Raw genomic sequence first — 12,272 nt, forward strand, 5'->3', positions numbered from 1 at the left:
CCCGCTCCGCCTATAACTAAGCGCCACTCTCTCCTCCCTCTCACTGTCCAGCTCGCTCATTCACCAGCGTCCGACACCCCCCTTCTTCTTTCCTGTTGTCCCAATGGCGTTCAGCGCAAGCTCTAGGCGGAGGAGTAACAATGGCGGCCGGCCGGCGCGCGGGGACCGGAGGAGAGGCCGGCCCCCGCCGCAGAGGTAGGCCCGGCCGGCGGAAGCGGCCGGGTGTCGGGCTCCCACTGCGTGCCGGCGGCAGGCTCCCTCCGGTTCTCTCCGCGAGGAGGAAGGTGGCGTGAGCCAGCGCGCGGGCGCACGCAGGTGGTGCGAGCGAGCTTGCGGGGAATTGAGGCGTCATGGTCCGAGATATATGTATATCTCTATCTCTTTCTAGGTAGTAGTATCTGAAATTATTAGTGGCTGATTCTTAGTAGCAGTAGTACTCTAGTATAGTGCCTCCATTTTCTTGCTGTCCCGAGAGATGAACTGAATAACCGTGCTGGAGGTGGCCTCAAGCTAGTAGCAATGCATGTAATCTCTCCTCTCTTTTTCTCATCACTATATATATTTTTCTTGGGCGTTTTTATCATGAATTCTTGCCGTGAGGAATGAGTTGCTTCTATATTTTTGAACAAATTAGTTTAAGCTCGCTGTCTGGACTTTGGACCAAATGCAGTAGAATCTCCGGTTTGGGAGGGGACGCGTGAAATGTTTCCAAACGCCCACATGTTTTCTTGACACCGAGTAGATGATTGGAAGCTCAGCTGAGATGCTCTTGATTTCTCCATGGATGCCAAAGCGCCCTCAGTTTTCTTTTCCTCAAGAAAACGCGACTAGTCAGAGGAGCAGCCGAGGGGCGCCAGTCAGAGGCGCAGAGCCGCTCTGACTGAGGCTTGCAGCCACGCCCGACTGCATCGACGCAGGCAGGCAGCAGGCAATGCGTGCGACGCACTCCATCAGATGCATGCCGCTGTGCTCTCTGCCTGCCTGCCTGCACGACGGACGTAGTCCATGTGCCGGTGCGTAGCGTAGCGTAGATGCTCATCACAGTCCAGCCAGCCAGAGTCAGGCCAGACCCGCTCAGCGTTTGATCGCGCGTGAACGAGCCCATCCCTTCACCCGCGGCGTAGGCGCGTAGCTGAGCCGGGCGTTTTGTCTCGTGCTCATCGATCCTCGCCGGCCGGCGTGGCGTTTTTGTCTCGTGCTCTGGCGCGTCGCGTACAACGGCGGAGTAGACAGGGCTTGGGCTACTGGTGGCTTTGTCGTGCCCGTCCGTGGCCCGGCCGGCTCCCAGCGTTGCACGGAACAGAGTGGACAAGGCGGGCAGCGGAGCAGACAGGGCCTCTGCCGCTAGTGGTGGCTTGTCCTGCCTGCCCGTCCGTGTCCGGCCAGCGCCTCGGCCCGGACGCAGCGTACGTACGTGCTCCGGACGGACGGACGGGCGGGGCGACCACCGTGCTGGCGTGCGCAGGGAATATTCAGCGGCTGCGCAGGGGCGGCATGCATGCGGCGCCTGCGTGCTCTGCGCCCCGCATGCGGGCGGGCACGGCCGAGTAGCCGGTACTCCTCGTCCCGTCCGTCCCGACGGCGCTTTGCGCTTTCGCTTTTCGAGTTCCCGTGACAGCCCCACCGCTGGCTGACTGCTCTCCCCTCCTCGGGGACGGATGGAATGATGGACGGAGACGGGTGGAAACCGCGGCGGCGGGGCCGCTTGTATCGCTGCTCTTGTTGCTATCCTGTCTGGCCTTTTGGACTGTTCCCGGCGGCTCACCTCACCTCCCTCAGCGGCGTGCGTGCCTCTGCGCTCTCCGCTGCATATGCCCTGCTGCCGCTGTGCCTGCGTGCGTACGCGGCGTGCCCGTGCTACAGGCCGGGATGCCCGGATGGGCGGTCTCCTCCGTGGCTCGTGACCGCTCCGTGCCAGAGCCTCACGGTACAACCACATTCTCAAAATAGGGGAGCGCCTACAAGACAGTCGACTACATTTTTCGAACGGGTCAGTCGATCCTATTTCAACCGTTGGATCAAAATCTGACGCCCCGCATTCGTCTTCAACCTGGCACAGCTTGCTCTTCTTCCTTGCGCATTGTCTCGCCCAACCGCCCCCACGAACCACCGGCCACCACCGCCCATGGCCGGCGGCGCTCCTCTGCTGCCTCACCCTCCCCTCAACCTCATCCCACCGCCATTCTGCCACCCCCTGCAGCCATCCCTTTAGCCCCGGCGATGACCGTTTTTTCCTCCGACGAAACCCCACCACCGCCCCCACCCTGAACCCTGAGATAGATAATGGGATGATGACGGCGAGCCCCTTCCTTCTCTCCGGCGAGGTCACTCCTTCTCCTTCTTCTCCTTCTTTCATTCAAAATCGACCAAATCGAATTCGAAATTCAGCTGACTGGCATGTAGCTAAACCGTCAAAATAGTCCTCCTCATTTCTCAGGCATTTCAACAAACAGATTATGTGCATCGTACACCACGGCGACTCCTTGCTACGTTGTGCACAAGTAACAGCGAAACTACGTCAAATCCTAAGATTGATCACAAACAATGGCATACCAAAATGGGCAGTAGCGTGACGCGCGTGCACACACAGACGATGCTGCACAAGCACACATTCGAATCCTCGACACGGACAGGGCCCTTGCCGTCGGGGATAGAAAGGACTGGTGGCAAGGGCACGAAGGAGCAGTGGGGTGGTGGGGTAGCGGAGCGGCAACGCAGAGAGAGGGTGATGTCATGGATGAGCCGGCGGTGAGGCTGCTAGCTCGGCTTCTCGCAACCTATCATGTACAAACTAATTCCACAATGTCTTTCCCTTGACCAAAGATTGAAGCGTCATGTAGTTGATGTTCACATAACACCACTAGAGGAAGAACAACATAAGATATCATCAAAACATTAAACAATATTCAACTTCATATTATTACTAGCAACAAGACTTCTCCCATGCCCTCGAGAACTAATGAATCTACTCACAATACATCATATAGATCATGATAAGTGGGTATAAATATATGATGAACAATTTGAACATAACAAATTTTACTAATAAATTTCTTATGCATCAACTACAAGGTGTAATCAACACAAAATAGTACTCCCAACAATCAATCTGAGGTTTGATACAAAGATTGATGAACTAGGGTTAGGAGTTGAGATGGTATTGCTGAAGATATTGATGAAGATGATGGTCCCGATGATGAACAGAGTGCTGGTGATGACGAGGCTTCGATTCCCACCCTTTTCAAAGAGGTTTCTCTGGCAGAATCGCTCCATCGGAGGGAAAAAGTGCCGCGCCTCAGTTCCACCTTGTAGAGAGCGGTGGTAAGTCGCAAGAATTTTCTTTGATTTTTCTAGGGTAAATGAGATTGTGTGTCCAAAGAGCGTCGAGAGAGGAGCCATCAGAGGCTCATGCAGCCGCTACTGGAATCGAGGAATTTCCCGTCACTCTCAACCAGACGACAAAGACTTTGTCATCAGCTCATTATCGGCAAAGTATAAATCGGCAAAAAGCTAATTTGCCGTCAGCTTCTGTCTGGCAGACGGCAAAAGGGCCGTTAGCTTTTACATCCGACGAGTCGCCAAAGAAAAGTAATAGCCGTCAGTTACAACAGTCTTGGCAGGTGCCCCCCCCCCCCCCAGCTGCTTTGTTGTGAGTTTTGTAGGGAGCGGAAGGCAAAAAAGCTAAATAAAAATTAAAAGAGCGGTTGTTACTCCTCTCAGGGCAGGGACATCCGCCGTCCACGACGGCATCTCGAGCCCTCCCTTCCGGCGCTTTCCTGGCCACTGGAGCCGCGCTGCGTAATGTCATTGCCGGTGAGATGATACGTCTCTAACGTATCTACAGTTTATGAAGTATTCATGCCATGTTTACAATAACTTTATATGGTTTTGCTATGATTTGCATGGAACTAACCCGGACTGACGCTGTTTTCAGCAGAACTACCGTGGTATTGTTTTTTGTGCAAAAATATAAGTTCTCCAAATGCAATGAAACTTTTTGACGTTTTTTTGAACAAAAGAGGCACTAGAAGGTTCGTGGGAGGACCAGAAGGTAAAGGAGGTGAGCACAAGACACCTGGGCGCGCCAGGAGGCCAGGCGCGCCCAGGTGGGTTGTGCCCACCTCGAGGCCTACCTTTGCGTGATTCTAACGCTGATAAATTCTATAAAAAAAGAAACCATCAGAAATAGCCCTAGATCAGAAGTTCCGCCGCCGCAAGGCTCTATAACCACGAAAAATCAATCTAGACCTTGTTCCGGCACTCTGCCGGAGGGGGAAATCATCATCGGTGGCCATCTTCATCATCTTGGTGGCCACCATGATGAGGAGGGAGTAGTCCACCCTCGGGGCTGAGGGTTTGTACTAGTAGTTATGTGTTTAATCTCTCTCTCACTCTCTCTCTCTCTCGTGTGTGTTCTTGAGATGTCACAATCTTGATGTATCGCAGGCTTTGTTAATATAGTTGGATCATATGGTGTTTTCCCCTCTCTATCTTGTTGTGAATTGAGTTTTCCCTTTGAGATATCGTTCTTATCGTATTGAATACTATTATGGATTTGCGAACACTCTATGTATGTCTTGCTATGAATATCCATGGTGACAATGGGGTATCATATTGACTCACTTGATATATGTTTTGGCACTCAACTCATGGATTCCCGAGGTGACATTGGGTAATCTATGCATAGGGGTTGACGCACATTTTTGCCTTTGTTAGGTAGAAATCTTGGGGCACTCTTTGAGGTTCTTTATGTTGGACTGAGTATTATGGATCTGAAATTATTTGGTGTTATCTTAGTACGAACTCTTGATAGATCGATCGTAAAGGATAACTTGGTGTTATTTTAGTATGAACTCTGGATATATCGATCGAAAAGGATAATTTGGTGTTATTTTAGTACGAACTCTTGGATAGATCGATCGGAAAGAATATCTTCGAGGTGGTTTCGTACCCTACCAATAATTTCTTCTTATATTCTCCACTAGATAGGAACTTTGAAGTGATTCTTCACCACACGTTCAGGGATGATTATATGATCCAATTATATTAGCATTGTTGAGAGATTGCAGTAGTGAAAGTATGGACCCTAGGCCTCATTTTCAAGCATAGCGATACCGTATGTGCTCCATTTTATTAATTGCTACCTTGCTGTTTTTTATTGTTCCTATCACAAAAATCAATATCTACTATCATTATTAAACTTGTATCACCATCTCTTTGCCGAACTAGTGCACCTATACAATTTATCATTGTATTTCGTGTGTTCGGGACACAAGAGACTTTTTATTATTTGGTTACAGGGTTGCTTGAGAAAGACCATCTTCATCCTGCACCTCCCATAGATTCATAAACCTTAGGTCATCCACTTGAGGGAAATTTGCTACTGTCCTACAAAACTCTGCGCTTGGAAGCCCAACACGAGTCTACAAGAACAAGTTGTGTAGTAGACATCATGAGACCATGATGCGTCCCTTCTTCTTCCTCTCTTCCCCCCTCTCAATCATCTCTCTCTACTCCATCTTGCACAAACCGCCATGGGTCCGCCCGTTTGCATGGTGATGCCGGTCGGTGCGTGGTGCCCGCCTGGCCACCTGCCCCCTTGAAGAGGCATGGAAGTAAGGAGGGAGGGTGGAGAGGTGGCGCGGCGAAGGAGCTCGCCAACTGAAGCCGCGCTAGCGTCGAAGCTCTGGACGAGGACGTGCAGGAGCAAGCCCGTTCCTCCTATGCCTCGGTTGTTCTGTGGATAAGAGAGGTTGCCCAGTCTCGTGCGTGCGTGTGTGGATAAGAGAGGATCCCAATCCTGTGCATGTGTGTGTCGATAAGAGAGGTTGTGCTACACTGCCATGTCATCGATCCGTGGGAGGGAGAGCCCAACCATCAAGAAGCAAGCACTACTTTCGCCACATCATTGATCTATGTATTATGATTTCTCTTTGCCCTCAGCTAAGTAAAAACAAATGGAAAAGCATGTATTTGCCGTCAGTCGAATGAAAACATATGACAAAGAGCTATCTTTGTCGTTGGCCAAATGAACACAGACGGTAAAGTCTATCTTTCCCGCCAGCTGTTCATTGCCGTCAGTGATTGTCGACAAATTATGTCTTTGTTATCTGCCCCGAAGAACAGCTGACGGCAAATAGCGGCACGAACAGCAAATTTTAGTATTCCTATAGTGGGCCATGTGGCGAGAACTAGACCCTCCCGCATGGGATGGCCATGCGGCGCCATGGTGGGTCCCCTCTGGCCCATCATCGGTCCACAGTCTTCATATTTTCAAGAAATAGTTTAGTAAAATCCCTGGTGTTTTTGGAGCTCCAGAAATTTCTTTTTTTTATGTTCTAAATTCCTTCCCGAGTTCCATCTGTCTGGCAATTTCCCTCTCTGTGTTTTTCTTGCAGTTTAAGGGAGAAACGTCATTAGAATTGCATCATAATGTGAAATATATTATTGAAATAGGATAAACTGGAAGAGAAAATAGTGATGCAAAATGGACATATCACCACTCAACAACATATCGTCGGCCAATTTGTTGGAACGAAAAGATTTTTGTGGTATGTTTCCCCGCATGCACCCATTGCATAGATAAATTTCAATCGGAAGTCAATCGTGTGAGTAGACCGACTAGAAAAATTAGGTCACACCTTGAGTAAGAGCTCTGGAATCATTGATTCAAATGAGAGATGTGTTATAAATGACCAATGGAGTGTATTTTACAGTCTTTTAGATTAATAGAAATGGTCACCAATATTTGTGGTGCAAAGTAAAAAAAATTGTTTGTATCTACACATTTGGTACATAGATCCTTTAAGTGATTGGCGGGTTATATTGCAGGGTGTATAAATTATGGCTCTTATCTAGGCAATGATGTGTTGATATGTTGCTGCTTATCTACTTTGAATTTGACTTAACTTGTTATCTTATTTAACACAATTTTCTATTTATTGTATTGATTCAAATATCACCGCAAGGTAAGATTTCTGATACGTGTTATTTTATTCTCTACAAAAATCTTTAAACTAACACACACAAAACCAATTTTACACAAACTTTACAGTAAAATTTCATACAATATATTCAAAATAAATATATGTGATTGTGAGTAGGAATGTTGCTCTTTTGTAACTACGTTATTCCAGTATATCAAAATTTAAACTAGTTATACATGCGTATATCTAACCATATATAAATGATAAAATATTTGAAATGTTGAAATACAAAATATATCAATACAAATACACATGAAAAATATCTCTTAATTTTTAGTCTTATGGGTGTATTGTTGTGGAGAAATTTGACAACCGGAAATACCATCTCTAGTTAATGTCACATATATATATACAACATAGCATATATATAACAATTCAATTTAATTATGGATGGTTGTGTTCATCTTGAGCTCAAATTAAGCTCCAAAATGCATATTTTTCGCAATGTTTTGACAAGTGGGATATGGAGTAAGGAGCATGTGAAGACAACTTTAGTCACGCAAAAAACCCTATGAGGCTAACTTTAGCACCAAGCCAAATACACCATGCCTTTATATGTTAAAAAAATTATACATCATGAACCAACAAGCATAGCCTAGTTGGTTTTCCCTAGATTCTTCTTGGAGGGAGCCAAGATATTTTATGAAGGATATAATCCTAGAATGTTGTATTTCCCCCCTTTGTTTTTGCTTCGTCAAATGCAACATAACCATGTTTGCCGCAGGAGGAGTCGATCCAAGGGCCTGAAATACTCGGATGTGCTTCTTATTAACCATCAATGCGACATATCGAATGGCTAAGGTTCAAACATATCCTTACATTATTTAGTACATCCTCTATTCGTAAATATAAGACATTCTGAAATGGCAAAACATCTTATATTTAGGAAAAAATATAGTAATTATTATAGATATAGAGAGAAACAAAGACTAGTGAATGCCGAAAGAATGCAAGAACTTGGCATAATAGATGAGTAGGTGTCATTGTTGGTGAATATACTACATATGAATTATTTTAATTATTTGGCAATGGAATAAGAGAGTTTCAGGTTTTATGAAAGCATCTCTAATACCCGTAAGATAATAGATGGTAAAGTTTGACTTAGGAGTTTAATTTCCTGAAGAAGAAAAAAAGACTTGGTAACTTTTTCCACCTAACATTCGGTAGATCTGAAACGGGCTTCCTAAAACTCAGTCCACTGAGATTGAACCAAGTCTTGGTCGAACTTGCAGCATTTTGTCGCACCGTTTTCAACATTTTTCCTACCAGTTGCAACATCCGTCTTGTTGGTTGTAGGATGTCGCCCATCATCGATTGTAGCACGTAATCTAACCAGTCGCAACATTCCTTCAACGACGGTTAACATTTTATAGTAAGAATGGTTGTAGCATAGGTTGTCGTTGCTTGCAATATTGCCGCAACAATTTTTATCGCCATTTGCAACATCCAGCCATGCTGATCATAGCACTATAACTATGCTGATGTCAGTTGACTGAGACTTCGTGAAGTCTCGGGCAACTGAGTTCTAGACGCACCCATATGAAAACAACGTACCCTGCCTTTGAGATTTTGCTTTCTAGTACTAGCATACTGCCATTGCTAAAAAACTTATTTTCCTTTCACCTTCATAGATATATTCTATTTCCTTTCACTAATGTACACTGTGATCCATGGATCCTCCGGCGTGCGCCTACTCGAGAAGTCGATATGAGAAGGAAAAGTTCCATTTTAAACTCTGAACTTGTGGAGGTTCGTTGAATCAAACACTCAAGTCCAAATGGACCAAATCCCTGTCGTTTGCACAATCCCGGTCAAAATCGAACCCTGACATCGTTTGAGGCATAAAAATGTTGACGTGGCAAATGTCAACCAGGATTTGTCTGACTGGTGGGCCAGGGAGCGACAGTATTGACCACGGCACGTACTCGTCCTTCACGCTGGGCCGACCGATTTGTTTTTTTTCCTGTTACACAGCTAAAAAAATGTGTGGACCTTTTTACAAAATTTGTGGACCATTTCAAATCTGTGAATTATTTTTCCAATCCACATACTCTTTTTCAACTTTTCATTTTTAAAATCTGTTTGAAAATACATGAACTTCTTTTCAAAATCATTGAACTTTTTATAAATCCGTGATTTTAAAAAAATTGTCCACTGCTTTTTTTCTAAATTGATGACCTCTTTCCAGCTCCGTGAACCTTTTTTTAAATTGATGAGGTTTTATCAAAATTGATTAAAAAAATTCATATTCATGAACTTTTTTCAGAAATGATGAATTGATTTTCAAAACTGAGGATCTTTTTCCAAATCTGTGATATGTTTGTTCAAAATTGATGAATTTTTTAAACTAAATTTGTGATTTTTTAAAAAATCATGCTTTTTTCCTCGAAACTTCACGAAGTTTTTTTTTCAAATTCGAGATTTTTTCGAATCCACGAACCTTTTGGCAAATTCATGAACTTTAATTCATTTACGTGAACTTTTTCAAATTTCTACGGATTATTTTCATTTCCCTGAACTAAAACGGTGAAATAGTTATGTTGTCCTAATAGTGCACCACTGAATGAAGATGACCTAGTGGTTAATGGCAACAACCATCAACATAAACGTCTGGGGTTAGTATCTCGCTACTCGCAAATTTATAAATTTTGCTTTGTTTTTCTGTTGCGTTTGATGGGCCATCGTACACGTCTAAATTCACTTTTTAAAAAATTGTTCACTGTTCAAAAAACTTGTTCACAATTTATGAAAATGTTCTCGTTTCAAAAATGAATATTCGATTTTTTTATGATTTCCAATCATTGCTCGTATTTTTAAGAAATTTTATTCACATTTTTTCCTAGAAATGTTGAAAACCCCCGGATCTGCCGCTTTGTTAGTTGGTACTTTTAAATATAGTGTTGCTTATAAGCTGTACTCAGTCCGTGCCCAGATGGCTAGCAGAGCTAGCAAGCATCGCGGGGTTGGGATTTTTTTTGGGATAATTGGTTTTATGCCCCTAGTTGTGTCCCACTCGACAAGATTGCCCCTAATCTCCAAAAGCCAGTGGTTCTGTCCAACCCACTTTGGTCGTCTCGTGCTTTTGCCCTTTGACCATTTCACCGTCACTTTGAAAACTTTATAACTGAAATGGACTTTATTTGTTAGCTGATGATTGAGAGAAGAGGAATTTGTTTGATGAATGATCAAAGGAGGGGAGACGTGCAATTCACTTTCCCAATTGCTATGCAATGCATGAGTTTAGTTTTTGGCTGGAAAGAAAGAAAGAAACCAGAAATGCTCCAACAGACAGACGGACAGCGAGGATGGAAGGAAGGGAATGAGGTGGTCCGTGCGTGTGCGTGGGGCCATCCACCTGGACCCGACCCGACCCGACCGAGTGTCCAACTACCACCACTACCATCAATCCTGCCTGTCAATAATCTAGTGGTAGCATTTCTACAATTATTATTAAGTAAGGCACTTTTTTTGTCAACGTATTAAGTAAGGTACTTGTATGTTCAGAAAATGTTGTGGGCACTTGTATAATTATGCACCTAGTTATCTAAATCGAGTTTCAATTTGTGTGTCTCAAATGAGTATTTCTACAAATTTGAGCTTTTGACTAGTTGAGAATTTGAGACAAGGGCTAGGTGTAAAAAGCTTTAATTCCTCAAAAATTGACTACTTGAGTTTTTTTTTTATTTTGAACTTGTTGCACACTTTACTCAATTCAAATAATTGTTACATCGCTAACAATTACTGCTAGGAAAATGCAGAGGCTCATCATCCCAAGAAATTACAAGATCTTTTTTTTGAGGATAAGGGAGACCTTCACTTATATCAATACACCTAGGTTACAATCAGAAGCAATTGCACGTTTCAAAACTTGTGGCACATCAGCTAACAAAAAGAAAATCCATGCTGTTCAGGGATTTGGATTTGAGGGTTTTATTTGCCAAACCTTTACAAGTTTAGGGTTTAAAATGAACTTTTTCCTGGTACACACCATCCATGCTGTTGCTGGCAATCTGCTGCTACGGCTTTTGCTGCATGCGGCGGTCGACGGTTCCGTCTCCTCTAAGCGTACGCATGGCGCGACAAAGCGCAAACCAGGTGCGTAGGTAGGTAGGTTCAGTCCCGAAACGTGCATCGACTGCACAGTGTATCCTCCTCCTACCCAGAAAGATCGTGCGTGCATGGCCGCAGATCTGCCCGAGCGAGATGGCCGGCACATGCACGGAGAGGTGACAGAGGTCAATGGCTTGTAGGGAGAAGGGGCGCAGTGCAAGGCCATTAATGGGAACAGGAGGTAGGGCTAGACACACAGGTGCCGCCACAAATGCGCAGCGGTTGCATGCATGGGCTGCCGTCTCCGCCGCATCTGTAGCCAGCGGCAGGAGGAGGAGGCAGCGGCCACGCGACGTTGCCTGGCCTCCGTTGAGCACTGCTGCCATGCAAAGGGGATGGAAGAGCCCAGCCTTTGACCTGGCAGGCCATGCAAATTGCCTAATTTTCCCGTGCCAGAACCAAGACCAACACGCCTCGCGTACACACAGAGCCGAGGAGCTGGCAATTCCATTTTGCTGGTGAAATAGGCTGTTATGTTAATGAAGGCCAACCCCAACCACGGGTCAGGAAAAGCAGGGGAAGGAGGCAGTGGCAGGCAGCCTGCAAGGACGGGACGTCGCTGCGGCCCGTTGCAGCGCGGACAAGACGTGAGATGCTGGACAGGAGGCTCACAGTCGCAGCAACTGCAGCAGCGTCGCCGCGCCCGCGCGCACGCCTTCCATTTAAGTGGCACGCTGCGGTGCGGCGGAATTGATGGCCGGGTCGTCGGCACGCTGTCGCCTACGACGTGAGGGCCGCCGCCTCGATCGAACGCGAACAGTTCACGTCCACGTTGCCGGCGCCACCGGCCGGGTGTCGCGGGGCAATCCATTCAAACGAACAATCGTACGTCCTGGACCCACAATTTAGCCACAATAACACAAGTCGTATATCCTAACAATACTCTTCAAATAAATGTCCTAAAAATCACCATTTAAAACTTCAAATGCTACAGCATTTTCAATGGCATAATTTTTATGATATACTAGTACAGTTTGTATTACATTTTTCTGCGGGGGAGTTTGATGATCTAAAGATACGCGTGAGCCTTTTGAACTACGGTAGCGGTTGGATCTTGTGCTGGATTTGATCATCGCCCAATGGCCCTTGCAACATCTGTTGTTACAGGTTGCAGCATGTCGTCGCAAAGGTCACAACGCCGTCCTTGTCGGTCGCAACACATCATTCTACCAGTCG

Source organism: Triticum dicoccoides, chromosome 1B, assembly GCF_002162155.2.
Source record: "Triticum dicoccoides isolate Atlit2015 ecotype Zavitan chromosome 1B, WEW_v2.0, whole genome shotgun sequence".
Taxonomy (NCBI): domain Eukaryota; kingdom Viridiplantae; phylum Streptophyta; class Magnoliopsida; order Poales; family Poaceae; genus Triticum; species Triticum dicoccoides.